The 12,627-nt window shown below is 46.9% G+C and overlaps 1 protein-coding gene across 1 annotated transcript in view; it reads right to left on the minus strand.

Moving 5' to 3' along the window:
* Positions 1-12,627, minus strand: part of PMPCB (peptidase, mitochondrial processing subunit beta) — a 169,107-nt gene that overhangs the window by 43,330 nt on the left and 113,150 nt on the right. The window lies entirely within an intron of this gene.

Here is a 12,627-nt window from a genome sequence, read left to right on the forward strand (position 1 = left end):
CCATCTGCTTGTAGTAGAGTTCCACGGAAGGCACGAATGTTGAGGCGTTGGTTACATGGCCAGGCCTCCCTACCTCCTCACATATACCAGTCTCAGAAGTGATAGCACTCTGGGGGCCCCCCAAGCCTTCCCTGTGTGGAAGCCCTGACCTGCTGGGAGTCTATGGAGGATGGGATGGCTCAGCATGGCGTACACTAGCCCTGGTTAGTTTGACCTAAGGTTTGGATTCTCGAGGCAAGGGAGGTTAGGGGCGCTCTGCGGCCTCAAAAATCCATTGAATAAATACCTCCTTTTTCCCTCCACTACCATAGTATTGGCTACTAGTGAGGGCTTGAGATCTTGCCCCTATTGAAGGAAATGAGCCCTCTGGGAGCATCACGCAGAATGGTCAGTCCACGAGACCTTACCACTGCCCCCTCCTTGGACATGTAGATGACACTAGCTGCTCATACCCCTAATTCTAAATGGCCAAAGACATCCATGATTGACGGCATAGTTGCTGGGCGAGGCAGTCTGGATAGCTCATTCTGCCTTCTAGGGACCTTTGACATTCTGCTCTAGAAGACAAGTCTGTAGGGCATCTTGACGGACTTTGGAACTGATTGAAATTTGAAGTGATACTGGGGGACATATTTATTTAAAAGATGTATAAAGCGCACAGCTACCCAACAGGGTTTTCTGGCGCTGAGCAGGACAAGCGAGGTTGCAGCTAGTAGAAGGAGAGGAATTAAACCTGACTATAAAGAAAGGTCGTTAGCTTTTTATGAAAGGCTAAAAGCGACTGACAGATCCTAAGTTCCAAAGGAAGAGAATGCCCCAAATTAGGTCCAACGTAAGAGAACGAGCGGCCTCTCGTATGGGTCCGCCGCACTCTGGGAACTGAAAAAAGGGAAAGGTTGGCCAATCTCAATTGGCAGGTGGGTAGGTAAGACATATCTCCGCCGCTCCACAATAACAATCCGAATGGGTAGAATCAGCAAGCAACCCACAGCATTGAAAGAGCAAAGAGGTGGCACTATATTAGTGTCTGTGGACATAATAGAGCTGGAGTAGATCCACAGGGGCTTGATATGGATTCCTGCACCAGACTATCTTTAGAAAGCACTTAGCATTAGCCTGATTCTAGTTATTCCCCTTGGTCTGGTTTCAATGTGTTATTTTTCACATTATTGTGCCACAAGAGCACATTCAGTTTAACCCCTTCGCTGCGGCGGCAATTCCGCCGCAGCGCTAGGGAGGGGGAGGGGCCGAACGGCGCTCGCATGCTCGTGACGGTTGCGCTGTGCGCATGACGGAGCGGTTCCGTCATGGCCCCGCCCGCTTAATAGAACGCGCCGCGCAGGCGCGAAACAGCGCCGCGCAGGCGCGGCGGCAGGGCCATGACGGAACCGCTCCGTCATGAGCACAGCGCAAACGCGGCACATGACGGAGCGGCTCCGTCATGAGCATACAAGGGGTTAAGCAACAACATTTTCTTGTCAAGTTATCAGTAGCATATGAGACATGAGTCTAACCGAGGTGCCCTCCAATATCTATGTTACAGGGTCGGTCGTCTGTTACATATATGTCACGGGGCCTCTAGTGTCAGCATGGAACGAGGCGGGGACCTTAACTATTGTTCCTTTCCGCCCCGTCCTCAGGAACCCTACTGTCCCTTTAACGCAGCTTGGATCTCCCCGGTGGAGGTGGACTCCGCTCCTCTGACGTCAGGCGATTCCAGTCTATCAGCACCAGAGGGGGCGGATAAGGAAGAGCGCCCGGAACAGCAGAGCGCGAAAGCCGGAGAAGGGAGTCGGGAGCTGAACGCCGTTCAGGATTTGTTGCGAGGACGAGAAGCAGACGTGTTGCTAGGACGAGAAGCAGACGCACTGCCAGGACGAGAAGTAGACGCGTTGCCAGGACGAGAAGCCGACGAGTTGCCAGAACGAGAAGTAGAAAAAGGGACCAGGAGTACGCCTGGAGGCCACCGTCACCACGAGCCGCCCTGCCGCACTTCTGGGGAAGTGTGGCTGGACAAGGTACGGAGCCGTTTGAAGGGATTGTTTGTCTCAAGGGGTGGGAACAGATAAGGGAGGTCTGAGGGATGACCAGGTACACCCACTGTGTGTCTCACTCCCGGTAATGCTGTTTCCCTTGGGACAAAAACGCAGTGAAAGCATTGCTTACGCTTGGTGTCGGGCCCCGTTGACTCCTCACTCCCCCTTTCCCCCCTCCTTATCTACGTAGCACTCGGATGTGTCAGTAATGGTCGGTTTGTCTTCTCCTTGTTTTTCATGACGCCGAGACGCGGAACCAAGTCAAGAAGTCCCGGACCAAGTGAAAAGAAACTTGAGGACCTCGCTTCTTTCCCTTCGTTGTGTAGTTAAAGACTGACTGAACTAGCTGTTTACTTTGTTGATCGTGAAATAAATAACGATCCTCTAACTAGGAACGACTATTGGCCATTATTACCCTCATATCAGTCCTCATATGACCCCCTCCCTTAGAATATACAAGATAGAACAGGGCTATGTGCACTACGGTGACACGGTTAGAGAATACTTACTGGTTCTGGCTGGAATTTCCTAATGCATTATTGTTCTGCTTGTCACCCACAACAAGTCGGAGTAGGCAGTGGTTATTTTATTACTTAATCACTAGAATTGGACCATTCAGGTTAGAGAGATCTTTGCCCTGAGCGGTCCAAAAGACACAGGAGGTTCCTGAGCACTAGCTGCTGTCCTTCCTGGACCCCAAGTTGGACTCATGGAGCTAGACCAGAGTTTGGCTGGAGTCTGATCACAGGTTTCCTCAGGTTTGCAGGCTAACAGTCTAATAACAGAGAGGCCCTATGTGCTGCAGAGCAACAATCGTAGCACTTTCCCCAAAGGCCAAGTTAATTGACTTTTAAAATCCAAGAATAATGGCTAGGGAGTAATACAGTTGGGTGTAGGAGTAAGGGAATCTAGTGCTGTGAACCGTGATAGAAATATTCATTGTGTTCACACTCATACTCACTATGATAAAAGCAATCTTTTTCATATGTTCTTTGGTCCTGGCGTCTGTACTAATTGATAGATTATTCCAATAAATGCTTCAAAACATATTGCTTTAATAGTACAGATGTTTGAGTGTGATATTCTAAGTGCGAAAGGTGCGTTTCCTGACTACCACAAAGTCCTTGAGGCAGGGACTGTTTTGTTGACCAGAGTGAATTCCTTTCCGTGTAAAATGGGTCCAAAGCAGTTTATCAAAACAAAAACAAAAAGTTACTGGAGGTCACTGTCAAATTCAAGGCTAAGCTGAAGGGGAAAGTGGATGCTGTGGCTATAGATCTCGGACTCCTACATGAAGAGCAGTGACATATATTGCATGCAGTGTCTCTAGGCATGATACACACAGGATGTGTGTGGTGTTGTGTTTTCACATTTGTTTGCACCATTTCACGCAGTCTACATGGGCTTGGTGGTGGGTCCCTTAGGATGGCACAATACATGCTACAGCCCTCAGGAACCCTCTTTAGTACCCATACCCTTTGCACCAGGGGTACAATTTACTAGGGACTTCGGGAGGTGCTAAAGGCTTAGCCAAAAGAGGTACAATTGAAGAGTTACCTTGTTTTAGGGAAAGAGCACTGGCACTGGGGATCTGGTTAGCAGGAACCCCGTGCACTTCTGTCAAAATTGCATCAAATACCAGGCAACAAGTGGGGGTGACCATGTCAAAAAGGGGCACGTTCCTACAGAATTCCATAATCCTAAGTAATATTCATGGGGAAGCATCAGCTCTGGCTTTACATCAGATTTGCGGCTGTTTCGGCATATATTCAGCAACAAGACCTATCTAAAATCATAGCTGAGACCTGCACCTCTGTGGGCTGTGATACCTTAGGGACGCAGGCAGTAAAGCTGTATAATAAAAGCAAAAATGAGACAGAGTCATGGGTGAAAACAAAAAAGAACTTGAAACTAAAAAGAAGCAACAGAAAAAAAAACAGGATCTCCGGCGGAAAAGTTGTCGAGGAGGCATAGTTATAATTTGAGGGACTGCGGTTTAAATGAAAAAAGACCAGACTGGTATCAGTATTCTAATGGGTGTTCTTCACGTTCTTTTCAGGACCCTAACAATAGAAGAACAGAGAGAGGGAGTCAAGGTTATTACAAACGCCGAGACAATTATACAAAACAAAAGGGAGAATCAGGATGGAGTACTGAGGTTAATGTAATAAAGGAAGTGTAAAATGAGAAAGTGACCGGACTTTCTAAAACCAAAACATGCAACTTACACAAAGGACCGTTTTGCAGAATGGGAAATGGGCCTGGATTCTGTTACACATTGCAGCAGCAGTAACAATAGTGCATCTGACTCTACAAGAGCTTCTGGTGGTTCCAACTGTAGAATTTTTACAGGTTGAAACCCCTGAACCCTCTGTATAAAGTTTATAAAGTAGAAATACAAACTTATGGGAGCATTTCACGTACAATAAAAACAGGCTCAGGTCACCTTTACCTTGAGCAAATTATATACTCTTGGCAGAAGAGGACTGGCCTCCAATATTCATTATGTTAATTGATTAAGGACCAGTGTGCCCTGTGATGGAGAGTCTACCACAAGAGGGATCAAGGTCCAATGGGGAGTCCTGTTGAGAAGGCTACTAGTGCAAGGTGTGAGGAGACAGCTATTGCACCGAACGGGTCACTGCCCATGTGTAGAATCGACGAACCCCTATATGCCAGGAGAGGGCCGCTGTGCAGACAGACTCGAGCGAAGTGCTGTGTGGGGAACGTGAAGCCCATACTGCACTGTTGGGGCAAACCGTATTAAAGGAGGAGCCGCTGTGGAAGAGAACACTGCCCAAAAGAGCCAAGGCCATTGCCGAACCTCACGGCAACTCCGCATGCAAGGAGAGGCTGCCGGTACCAATTGACCTTTCTCATTTATAGCACATTGAACTCAGTCCGTGTGCTACTGGGCAAGGGGTCTAAATCCGTAGACTTAGGGTATATAAGTAAGCTATGTAACACCCTCATTCAGGACCAGCTAGACAAGATACTGAAAGCCACTGTCAAGACAAATGCTATGATGGAATGGGAAAGTGCAGTCTGTGGCTATAGAGTTCGGACTCCTACACAAAGACCAGTGTGAAATGCCAGATAGGGTCTGAAAAACAGAAACTGCAATCTAAGAGCTGGAACATCACACTACTTATCTACAGATGCAAGAGCTGATGGACAAAGTTAGGTTCTTGAAGGGGAACAGAGTATGCAGAAGGTAGAGCAAGTCAACTTGTGGATCACAGAAAAGCCTGAGGGCATAGAGGGTTGTAATACCATGCTGTTCATCAAAACATGGCTGGGCAAAACTGTTACCCCTCAAAAGCTATCTACTTATTTCACTGTCGAGAGAACTCACCAGGTTCCTACGAGACCCCAACCACCTGGATCCTCCCGAAGATCTATTGTCATGAAGATCCTGAATTTGTGTGACAGACACGATATTCCAAGTGGGGCATTGTGTACTTATTGGTATGAGGGATATATATTCAGATTGCAGTCATGTACTGTAGAGCAAGCCGTATGGGACTCAAAACAAAAACTGATGCATGGGCTTGAAATAGGCTCTCCTCTTCCAAGCAAATCAGTGCGCACACTTTTTTTTTTAGTTTTTTTTTTTTAATTCAGACAAAAGCAGTTTTGGACAGGGCTGAATAGTATTCAGCAAATGAGGGGAGGATTGAGTAGGCAGGAGCAGCCCAGCCCCTGCCTTGTCAAAAACACAGGCATAGAGGAACCTGTTGCTGTGAACTGACTGAAGCGTTGCTGACCCCCTACCAATGACAGCACAAACAACAGACTGCACTTGCAGTAGCCGCAACCTTCTGCCAGAAAAGTGAAGACTCTACTTCAGACGATCCACATAACAATTTATCTGACAACAAAGTGGATGCAGAAAGTAATAGTAGTGCATCCAGAATACTTCCCTGATTTACCTCACACAACAACTGACTAGCTTTATCATCTATGCTACACACAAGGAGGCGTGGAGGCCCCCTACTAGTTTTCACTGTTCAAGCTGAGGAGTGGCTTAATGCAGAGTCGGACCCTTAACAAATGTGTGTCTACAGGGCGACATCCCTATCCTCAACCTAGTTTAAGAACCACTACCCAGATGACTAGCGAATGCTTCATCATCGACATTATATACAAAACTGTAAGGTATTTATACAGTGTATGTGTAACACTGGTTTGAGCTGGTACGATGACTGACTCATTACATAAGGACAGACGGCTCTTAATCCTGACGAAGGCTATCAACGCTTAGGCGCACGGAAAAATGGCCGAAACATATTGACAACGAATCTAGTGAAGGGAAAGTGATTATGCCACAACACCATCCATATATCTTTTTTAATCCTGCCTAGATAACCTGAAAATAAAATTAATTGATTGGGTATTTCCGGAAGCAGTTTTAACTACTCTGTATAAGATTCCTATTGCTGATATATAGCTAAAATTGTATAATAAAGCTCCACCCCTGTGCAAGATAGTACAGGGTGTGTAGAAGAAGCCCGATGATGAAACATGTCGCAATAGTGGGTGAGGGTATAACTTCCAAAAAAATGGGATCACTGCAGAAGGTAGATTGATCTCCTTAATCAATTCTGAAGTGTAGAATAGATATTTTAATTTGCCTGAGCCCTCCACTGTAGTTCGTGTGGTTCGCTAGTTGACGTGATTGAAAAGAATGTTTAAAGGGGCTCCGAGCCATGTTTTTGGTATACCAAACAATAATGAAATATGAGGTCGATGCAGGATTGCTTCCTGTTCGGTGTATGTATGATCCTCAACTAGCATGCAGTAGTGAAGTGTTTCAATTATCAGAAAATATTTTATCTGTAACAGACCTTAAGTGGCCTCCTGACACATGCCTACGAGGGGTGAGGCGGAGACCAGGGTTGGCCCCGGGACTAGGTGAGAACCAGTCCTAGGAATTCATATGTTCATCTCTATTTATGAAATGAAATGAAATGAATGAGACTTATATAGCGCACGACTTACCCTGGGGCATCTCAGCGCTTGCTTAGGGAACCCGTCCTGGTATTCCCCTGTGAGATAACCCTGGCAGGGTATCCACAAGGTGAAAGCCAGGCATCCCACCGCGAGGGGCCGTTGTGGAGATTAAGCAAGCTATTGCCCAGAGTCGCAGAGTGTGAACCCGTGAGTTGAGAAGGCACCGGAGCGAGAATTAACGAGTCCGTGGAATTTTGAGCCCAAGACCCGCCGAGGCGGGGAATTGAACCCTGGTCCCGGGCCGAACTCAAGCTCCAGGTCTGCCGGCCCTAACCCCTGAGCCACACTTCTCCACTACATAATGTGGAATATAAGGGGGTTTCTACAGCTGCCACACAACAAAATCTACTCCTTTAAGAGATGCAAAGGAACCCATTTCGCTTTACTGCAGGAAATGCACTTAACGGAAACAGAAACAGAGGATGTTATGCTGCAAACCAGGTGGCTGGGCTACAGTGTAAAAGACACACAATTGATGGGACTGAATGCAGAACAAATCAAAACATTCCCCCCAGTCAAGAAATCTGGGTTAAAGCCATCATTCTTTTGATCACCATGCCACCCCAGTTTAGACCTGGCCATATCCAAATCAGTCTTGACAGTGTGCCTCATGGGAACAGTCCAGCCCGAACTGCCAAGCCAGGTGCTCACTGGACCGGAAACAAGCATCCTATGACCGGTTTCGGGGTTTCACCGCTTATCAGCCAGGATAGCTTGAATCCAGTGGCACAGTGAGCCCGGACCCACGACTGGGCATACCGGGCACACGTTAGGGCGAGAAAGCAAAAGACACACAATTGCCGAGGTACAGAATTGAAACCTGTTCGACCAATGTACTCATCGATAGATGATGAAATCAGGACACTTAGAGGTTGAGAGTAGCCACTGGTGATTGTGGTACACTGATTTTTCTATGTAGATTTGCATCATGTTCGATTAATGGCTGTCCGGTTCGGAGGTGGAAGGTTGTGTACTTGCGGACAGTTGTTTTTTCTGTTTTTTTCCATGGTCATTATTTGGAACTTCGTTGGCCTTATGGCCTTCATTTCCTGTTTAAGACGCAAAATCAATAAAATATGTTTGAAGAAAAAGAAAAAAACTGAACATGTGCTCTCTTGCCCCCAACTGTACAGCCCCTGATAATCTTTGACATCACTGGCCTTCACTCAACAATCCAGTGCCTTTCAAAAGGAACAACAGAATTCACCCAGTACTTGTGGGGCAGCTTCTGACTGTCCCTAAAGTTCTGCCTGTAGTTCTCTGGGGTGAAGCCATACTTCATGGCGACGGTGTCCTTCATGGGAGAATACCTAATCCTATCTCAATTCTCTAGGGCCAGTATCACACCCTCCCTTCTCTAGGTATGTGCCTCCAGAGATTGACTCCCAATCCTCTTCCTGGACCCTGTTCTTCTCCAGAGCAACCTCATAGACTTAAAACCACTGGTTGATGTAATTTTCCACAACAAAGGTAGGCACCAGATCCTTTGGGATGTGGACCCTCTTGGGCACTACGAGTATGCTGCCTCCAATATTTCTGGACTCCACTTGTTTAGCTCTTATGTCCAGGTATCTGAGACTTAGCTTATGGGCCATTCTCATCTTCTCCATGGCTAGTCTCTTTTCCTCTGATGCTCTTTCAGCCTTGGCCTTTTCCCTTGTCAAGACCCTTTCAGTGTTTGTCTTCTCTCTTGCTACAGCTCTCCCAGTCTCAGCCATCCTCTCCTCTGCTTCCAATTTAAGATAGGCCATTTGCAGCCTGAACTCCTTTTCTACCTTCAGGTCTGCCAGGTTCTCTGTGGGCTGGCCTTGTAAAGACACTCTCCACTCTGGCAGGAGAAAAGTCATCCCCCTCTCATCAGTACTGTATTTAAGAGCTGACATCCAGGCCCTGCTACTGCAAGTCATCCTCATCTTCTTTTTTTAAACATTTTATAGTGTTTATTATACATCACAAGCAGAAACAGTTCACACGTATTGACCGTTACATTGAGTAGTAGATATAATATATTGAAAGTTATCACTGTACATAATAAATGTAGATGAGAATACATTTGTACCCAGCTCGTTGCCATATAAGTTCTAGGTTCCCATGCCCCACTTGGTGGACTGCTCATGATGTGTTTACTTTCCTTCTATTAATCACTTAAGTCCGGCTCCGAGTCTTCGGGTGGAGGGGCACATATATTACCCAGATAAGCGTTCCACTTTCCCCATACTCGTGTCCACTTTCGGGGGCATCCCTATTTATAAAAACTGCCTTTTCCGTAACCATAGCGCTATCAAGCTTGCAACACCAATGTTGATGGGAGGGCATCGTTGGGGCTCCCCAGTGTTGTGCGATATGTATATTGGCTATTATGATACTGTGGGTTGCCCATTCCTGTGTTGCATGGTTGAGATCAGTGGGTTCCCACACATTAAGCAAGCATCTCCGAGGTTCTGGAGGGGCCTTGAACCCGCATACCTGGGTAATCGTAGCCATGACCTCCTTCCAATATTGTGTAGTGTGAGGACAATCTCATATTGTATGATTAAAGGTATCCGTGATCCCACACCCTGGCAAGAAAAGCGGCGTGTCTGTCCTCCCTATTTTGTGTAGGGTAGTTCTCGTGAAGTATGTTTTGTGTAGTAGCTTGAGCTGCACAAGTTTTAACCTGGAAGGGGTCGCCACCTCTCGTGGTGATGCCAGCACCTCCTGCCACTCCTGCTCGTCCATCTCCCCCACCTCCTCCTACCATCTCTACTTTAAGGTTTGAGTGGGATCCTTCTGGTTGTTGAGCAACTTTCAATGCGTCAGTGAGATTGCCTTTTTAGTTAGTGAGTCAGTTAATAAACGGTCCTCGAGGGGAGAGGACTCTGGCAGTCCGGTTTTCGGTGGTATGGCCTTTATCAGGGTGTGTTTGATTTGAATATAATCGGTATTGTTCCCTCCCTGCCATCTTGTACCTTGCCTGTAATTGTGTAATAGGAATCACCTCTCCCTTTTTAGGTTTCGCCTGTCGAAAGCTGCGCAAGCAGCGTTTCGCGCAGGCGAAATCTTTTGTTTACAGTATGTGGGCTTTGTCTCGCCTCTGTTTTCCATTGGCTAGCTCCATAAATGGAGGCTAGCCATTGGAAGAGAGAGGCGTCCGTCATTCTGCGAGGCGACTCGTGGGCGTTCCGGAGATTTTTTCTCATCCAGCCCCTTTTAGCACGTCAGTGCGGCGGAGGGCGGGGTTGATTTTTTGGGTCGTCCATGTTTCTTTTGGTCATTCCGCGGCCGACCGCCGCCAGAGGAAGTCCAGGTCAGTGCTTTTGATTGTGGCCGTTCCCACCGCCCCCCTCCCGCTGTCCGTGTGCCCGTTCCCGCACCCCCCTCCTGCTGTCCGTGCCTTTCCCGCCCCCCTCCCGCTGTCCGTGCCTTTACCGCCCCCCTCCCGCTGTCCGTGCCTTTCCTGCCCTCCCTCCCGCTGTCCGTGCCTTTCCTTGTTCTGTTTCCAACCCACTGTGATATAGCACTTTAATCCAATTGCTTTACTTTAGATGAAGCAGGACTAGGAATACCAGAATGGAAAGAGTTGGTAAATGAAAGCCCTGGGCCGAAATATAGTGTCCTAATGGCATGGAGTTGTTTGGAAAAAGTAGTTCGGCGTTATGAACACATGCGTGTATTAGTCAAAAAGCCTGTTAAGCATCAGTCGGGGCACTTAACAGGCCAAAATACCAAACATCTGTTGTACTCGTCCATTAGTATTAGGAAAGGGGCCCTCAAAAATACTGTGTGCCCGTTCCCGCACCCCCCTCCCGCTGTCCGTGCCTTTCCCGCCCCCCTCCCGCTGTCCGTGCCTTTCCCGCCCCCCTCCCGCTGTCCATGCCTTTCCCGCCCCCCTCCCGCTGTCCGTGCCTTTCCCTGCCCTCCCTCCCGCTGTCCATGCCTTTCCTTGTTCTGTTTCCAACCCACTGTGATATAGCACTTAAATCCAATTGCTTTACTTTAGATGAAGCAGGACTAGGAATACCAGAATGGAAAGAGTTGGTAAATGAAAGGCCTGGGCCGAAATATAGTGTCCTAATGGCATGGAGTTGTTTGGAAAAACTAGTTTGGCGTTATGAACACATGCGTGTATTAGTCAAAAAGCCTGTTAAGCATCAGTCGGGGCACTTAACAGGCCAAAATACCAAACATCTGTTGTACTCGTCCATTAGTATTAGGAAAGGGGCCCTCAAAAATATGGAAATCATTTCCGCCCCAATATCGCTATGCTTGAGAACAGGACAATTAACATGCAACAAGCTGTTTTCCCTACTTACTCAAGTCTGGCTTACTTAACTAGACATGTACCCATTTCAGCCAAATGAGCCACACAGAGTGTTGATGTTTGTTTAAAGGGATGGGGTGAGGGGGCACTTTCTTTCTATGCTGATGCAAATTTAAAGATTGCGGATGGTCTACGCCAAACCAGAAAATCACATCTTTAATCTAATATCTCTCCCTTTAAAGGAGTAAGGAGCATATCTATGCAAGACCATCGCCTTACAGAAGTGAGGGAATGCCTGTTGTGAGGAAGAAGGTTGCTTGTAATTCATTCTGGATTCCACGCCTGTGGCATGAGTTTGGGTGGGAGTTCTTTAAACCTCAACTGTGGCTGCATGGGAACCATCAAGAAAAGGAATACCATGCCATGTAATGTAAATGGAGACACAGGCTACTTGGGTCGGGGTAAATGAGGGTGTGAGGACGTTTTTCGTATCTTTTAAGATGAACAACGGCCCAACAGTCTTCCAAATAATAATTTGTAAAACCCATGATAAAAACAAAAGAAGCACTGTCAAAGCCTAAGGTGACCCTGCTCAAATGGTAACAGTCCAACCCGAAATGCTAGGCCTGGTCCTCTCTGAATTGGAATATAAGCAACCCATAACCAGTTTAGCACTAATTAGGGCTCCTCCTCCAGGTATAGCTTGATTCCAGTGAGACACAAGGCACGGAACTAATGTCTGGGCACACCCATCAACTTACGGCGACACAGCAATGAATACTTGACATAATCTCAGCCACTGTTAATTACTCAGGCCGCATCCATTATTTTGCACACTATGCCACCTCCGTTTTGACTCAGCCATATGTAAATTAGTCTTGGTCATGCTCCAATGGGAGCAGTCCAGCCCGAACTGCCAGGCAAGGTCCTCCCTGAACCAGTATACAAGAAAGCCAGGTATTTTTTTTTTAATACTTTAAAGCCTAAAGGTTGTCTGCCAACACCAGACTTTTTGGCTTGTCCAATGTTTATTAAAAGTGGTATGCAGTATGTTTTTATTTTTATATAAACATTGCAGACTAGACTCATGGATAAAGCCTGGTGTGATTATCCGATGGAAATATCTGCAGCCAAATATTTTAAAGAACTGGATACGGACAATTCAAGGATTCGAATGGTCAAGTCTTCTGCAGCAGCTTTTCAGAAACAGTTTGAGGAAGTGAAGGATTTTTTCTTGGATTGTGCCTGGTGCTATCTGGTCAACAACATGACTTGGCATGCCTAATTTTCCTATTAGTCTGGTTGATCTTTCCGTACTTAATTTTAATTCAGCTTTCA

This window comes from Lissotriton vulgaris, chromosome 1_1 (genome assembly GCF_964263255.1).
Source record: "Lissotriton vulgaris chromosome 1_1, aLisVul1.2, whole genome shotgun sequence".
Taxonomy (NCBI): Eukaryota; Metazoa; Chordata; class Amphibia; order Caudata; family Salamandridae; genus Lissotriton; species Lissotriton vulgaris.